Consider the following 6030-nt stretch of genomic DNA (forward strand, 5'->3'; position numbering starts at 1 on the left):
CGAGTCAGCCCGTGTTCACCAAAGCAACTGTCAGAGAAGGCTAGAGGCCCCTGGATGGGCCAGAGGCCACTAAAACCACAAGAATCCCGACTCTGGCATTGCAGACCAACAGCATACGCCTCTTTTAGTTGGGTTTAAGAGGAGAGACGGTCATGCTGCATCATGGGTTTCAGTAGCTTTTGAGGATTTTATCTTTTAGTGGTGTGATCTTGTAATAAAGCTTCTCCTCTGATTTCATATGGTTGTTTTTCTTGGTTCAGATGGAGCCACTTGCTGCAGCACATTCTTGTTGGCCATGAAAAACAATCTCAGCAGTCTTGAAAATGACCCAAGGTATAACAATCCATCACAAAATGACATGACAGGTTATAGGTTCTGTCAGTGTTTCAGTTTTATCATTATTCTTCTGTGGTGTGTGGAGTGTTTTCATATCAGTGCTGCATTGCATTACGCTCTGCTTACTGCCATTCACCTCAAACCTGGAGGATGACCTGAACATCTCCAGGAGGAACTAACTGTTCAAAAGCCTGTGCCCTCAGAAATATTACCGTAACATGTTTCTTCCTGTGGGAGGACAGTTTATTTCAAACTATTGGAAACTGTACATGAAGTAACTGTGTCTCTTGAGTCTCAGCACCTCCTTCCTCTCTTAATTATTCCTGGGTTTGTTTTATTACGCCGTCAAGGAATACAGTGGAGTAATGCAACAATCGGCATTGGTTTGTCAGTTTGTCTGTTAGCAACATTACTCAAAAACAGACTAATGGATTTGGATGAAACTTCCAGGGAAGATCAGAAATGACACAAGGACCAAGTGATTAAATTTTGGCAGTGATGTGGCTTATAGTCTGGATCGACAGATTTGTTAAAGATTTCTGTATCATTGCAAGGGAGCAGCACGGCATCACTGTAACTATGACAACAAGTGAACACTAGCTGCCTGCTGATGCTCGCGTGACTGCGATCCAACTACAAATCCATCACTGCGAACCAAACATTTTTTAAAGCTTTCATCAATAGGAAATCATACAACAATTGAGCAGTCTTGGCGGAGTTCTGCACTCTCTGAGTGCTTTTCTTGTTATATTTGTTTTCAGGGACAGTTTATCGGTGACCCTGCAGGCCGCATTATTGCAGAGAAGTTCTACACAATGGAATTCTCTCATTGCACATGGGAGTATTTACCAAGTCAGCACAGATGAGAAGACCCACCTCCCCTCCACTTCTGCCTTCTCTGTCTCTGCTTCCCGCTCCCTGTCTGGATTGATTTAACTGTACTGTTGCAACTGTCTCTGCAGCAGCAGATGGCGGCCATATTGAAAGTAAACTTGGAGCCAGGCCTTTTTTTCTCTCGCTCTGGGCTACCTCACATGTTTGACTCATTGTTGAGCTGCTGAATATTTCTGTTGGAAAAATTCACGCACACAAGTGATGAATCACAGTCATCCTTTTGCACTTGAGAAGAATAAGGGTTAAATAGTGTCTCATGAAAACCTTTCATGCATTTTATCCCTGGGTGGGTGGACTGCAAGACAGATATGGAAAAAGGCCACATTTTTTCAGAAAAACTAACACCTATAGACACTTAATATCACAGAATAAAATATTGTACATGTAGATTCCAAGTTTTTAAAAATTTAAAGAAACTTTTTTCTGACTTAGGGCATTCTAACTTCATCACACATCACACTGCTCAGAGGATACGTTGAGCTCTTTCTCCTTGGTTGCACTGTCTCCATTGAAGTACAGGACTTTATCTTGCAGTGAAAAATTAGCCCACAGTGTGAAAAATGTGACAGGAGGGGGGAAAAAAGGCCCAGAATCTGCTTGGAGATTAAATGATAAAAAAGGTGGGAAATACCCACATTATTCACAGTTTTTCATTGATCAATAAGAGATTTACACTGAGTTTAATAATCAGACCTGAGACTCCATGTTTATTATGGCATTACAGTTCCACTAAGTGGCAGTAGTCTGTGTCTACTTTATTATTAACACCTTAAATTTAAATTCTTAAAAATTAACCACACATATTTGGTATAATTAGAAACTATTATTTACTATTATTAATAGTTTAACAATGATATGAAAACTACGTGTATTTAAAATAAAATCCTAGCCAAAGTTTGGCTGCAGTAGGACTTTGCTTGACCCCAAATACATAACCTCCTTTGTCCTCATATACAGTAACAGACAATTATCAGCTAAACAATTAAAGTCTCATAACTCAATGTGAGTTCTGTGCTCATTGTGCACCACTCCCTTTTCATTCTGCCTTTTACAGCTCCCTTCAGAAATGACACAAACGTCTGCTGGGATGCACAAAGAAAGCGCATAACAGAAAACAGCACAGACATCCAGTTCTTCAGAACATGGTCTTAATTAGAAGCAGAGAGACAGCAACTTTGAAATGTCCCCACTCACATTCATCTGCGCTGACATGTTTAGTGACACTGATGATAGAAGCTTAATGCAAAAAACATGTTAAAGAAGAAAATCATGGTGGTATACAGAGAGGAGAACGAGCTTTAGACTTCACATCACTTCTTAAAGGAAGGTACAGGTACAGGATTTCAGTGGTTTTACTGTCCCACTGAGCCTTTGGACAATCAAAGGAGCCTTACTTCCACCTCACATAGATCACATTCCTGCAGCAACACAATGAGGGTGCAGTGATGCTTTGATTAGCCACACAAGGCAACACAGGAGTCAACACACCAGAACAAACCTCCTCGGTCTCACCTCCCTGCCTCCAGCCTCTCCTCTATACAACCTTCTCATTAATACCCCTTCCGGATGTACTCTAAATCTCATCACTCTGTTCGGTGCCGCTTTTCCTTGAAGACGTTTCCGGATCCTGAGAAAAGCAGGAATTTAGAGAGAGAGAAGAAGGCCGGGAATCACTCTCCCAGAGAGTGGGTCCAGGATTAGAGGGAAAAAGGGCAAACACTGTGGAGCATACCAAGGGAGGCCGCAGTGAGTGTCCAGACTCCAAACAATAGAAATTAATTAGAACTCCCTCTGTGGGGCATTGCTCTACTGATTAAGGATTGGAGGATTATTGGATAAGCACATGAAACACGGATTTTCTATAAGATGGGGCCTCCTTCAGTATGACTTTTCATTGTATGTTAAAGCACAGATACAAACTTTGCAGTGCGAAAAAAATGTTTTGCACCTCAAAGCAAGCTGACGTAGAGTATCAAAATACACTATTTCAATTTTGAAATTAGTAGAAACAGAACTCAGTCACAAGACAAAGCCTGCAAAACTACTTTTAACTTTTAATACTGGAAAAAATATCATAATATTTAGAATGATGCTCAGAAACTAAATAACAGAAAAATCTGAACATTTCTATTATAAACCCTAACCTTCACATATTTATTGGTTTTAGAATCCAATTGTGAGGATTTGCTGCTTTTTGGAATTACCATGTTTGACTTGGAATTGTGAGAAATATCTCTTAGTACTTTGCAACATTTTCTGGACTGATAATTAGTCAGAAAACTGATCTATAGATTAGGGCCCCATCCATAGTAATAATCTGCAAAACAAACATCATTTGGGCCTCTCACTACATAAACATAGTACAAAAATTAAACTATTATCAAAGTTAAGTTATTGATTAATTCCTTGTTGTAGCGATGCTTCTTGGCAGTAAATCTTATACTGTTGAAAAGCCTGTTTATTTCCCTTTTAAATGGTGACACATTTGTGAGGAACACGCGTTTGTGTGATGAGCAGCAAAACTAAGTGTGTGGGTTGTGCTCATGAAAAAGTGTCAGATGTCCTCTGCCAATGCCAAATAGCTTATTTTGCTGTTGCTATTGACTCTTGTTTTGAGCTTCTGGTACTCACAGGTGCTGCCAATCAGGTGAGGCCTATCACCTAAGAGCATGGGCCTGCTGTGGTGGTCAATTGGTGTCCGCTCCAAGAATCGGTATGCTACACTTGACTGATCTGGATAGGACCTGTGTGGTAGGGCAACTTCCAGCGGGTGTTTTGCAACATCAACCAAAGACCAAATTCCATATAATGGGAGATGTCAGAGACCTAAGAAGACAGCACTCCAAGAAGACCATTCCCTCATCCTGTCAGCACCTGGGCATTCTTCTACAGATTTGCTGTCAAAGTTTGCTCAGACAATCTGGAAAAGAATTGCACACAGCCAATCTCCAGTCTCATAGGGCTGCCATGGCCTTCCATGACTGTCTGGAGTATGTTTAATGTCAGAGCCGTACATCATAAGAGTAAACTATGAGTCAGTTTTCAATGTTAGCTTATACTTTGTTTGGTTCACATATCCTGTCATGCATGTATCCAAATGTGTGTTGTGTTTTCCTTGCTTTCCCACCCCTCCCTCTTCTCCCATCCCTCCCCCTTGCCCTCCTCTGTCCCTCTCAACCCGCCCGGCCAGCAGGCAGATGGGTCCCCCCTATATAGAGCCGGGTTCTGCTCGAGGTTTCTTCCCTGTTAAAAGGGTGTTTTCCTTGCCACTGTCGCCTTTGGGCTTGCTCTGGGGGTCAGGCATATGGGTTCTGTAAAGCGTCTTGAGACGATTTGATTGTAATTGACACTATATAAATAAAATTGAATTGAATTGAATTGAATTGTCTTCTACCGTCAGGCCCGTTTGCTCTGCTGTCAGCAACACTTGCAGTGGAACCTGAACATGTGGCAGAACTTTATGTTCAGCGATGAATCCAGATTCTGCCTACAGCAGTTGGATTGTAGGTCAAAGTGTGGAGGAGATGTGGAGAAGATGTGGAGAACACTATGCTGATTGCTGCACCCATAGCGTAACATCTTTTAGTGGAGATGGTGTGGGGCAGCAGGTTCTTCAGTTTAATGTGGTACAGGAATTCACATACTTGGAGATACAAATTGTTCCAAAAAAAGGAAAATTCTGCCCATGCTAATTATGGACTAGTAATGGAAGAAACTGCAGATTCAGTTGATTGTTGATAGATAAATGTCTCTGCCTGTTTCTAATAGGTAGAATTAATATTTTAAATGTGAATGTTTTACCAAAGCTATTCTACCAATTTCAAAATAGCCCTGCTTTGGAAGAAAAAAAAACCCTCATAGCCTAACTATTAACCTTTAGATGAAAGAAATATGTCAAACCTTGCCCGAGAAGATAACAACCTAAAAAAAAAAATCACAAAATTTTGGGACTTCTTATAATGTAAAAAACAAACAAACAAACAAACATGAATTTGGCAGATAATTATACATGAGAATAATTTGATGTAAACCAGATTTAGTGAAAAATATGTGTGAAACATGTATGAAATGTGAATGTGGATAGTTAATGGAAGAACAGACCAAAAATTATTTGTCATTTCCTAAAACATCTGGTCACAGAGAAATTAAGATAAATAGGTTGATAAGTTATATTCATTGTTGACTTTGGTCTTTTCACAGGATTTGTTGACTACAAGTATAGAAAACCCCCAATATAACCTTTGAATGTTAAAATGTATTCATTCAGTGAAATTACTATTTGAATTTATTGGTCTATTACATGCCTAATGAATTAAAATTTGCTTGGCTAATTCCCAATGAGGAAACAAACAAATCTGTTTGGAGGGATATCACATTTTTGCTGCAGAGAACTTTCTCTAACTGTATGTGCCCTTTGTGTTATTGGTCATACTATCTAATTATTAGTGGTTGTTTGATATCATTGTTTTGGGGATCCTAAGACTTAAAAATATAGTCTAATATTGGTGTTCTATTCGTTCTTGTAAATATTTGTCTGTATGTATATGTTTGTTCAAAAAAAATGAATAAAAATTGTGTGGAAAATGCTCAGCTGAAAACGTGACAACCTGCGCGGTATCTTTCAGCTTCAGCGCCAGTTTGGAGAGTGTTAGTTTTATTTGCGTCCATTTAGTTGTGAACACATGGGCGATTTTTCTTTCAGTATGCATATAAAGAGAGAAAAAGTTGAACACACTGTCCACGCCCATTAGATATGTACATGGGCGGAAGGGGTGAGTCCAATCCCTGGACTTACAGTGA

The sequence above is a fragment of the Acanthochromis polyacanthus genome, chromosome 9 (genome assembly GCF_021347895.1).
Source record: "Acanthochromis polyacanthus isolate Apoly-LR-REF ecotype Palm Island chromosome 9, KAUST_Apoly_ChrSc, whole genome shotgun sequence".
Classification (NCBI taxonomy): domain Eukaryota; kingdom Metazoa; phylum Chordata; class Actinopteri; family Pomacentridae; genus Acanthochromis; species Acanthochromis polyacanthus.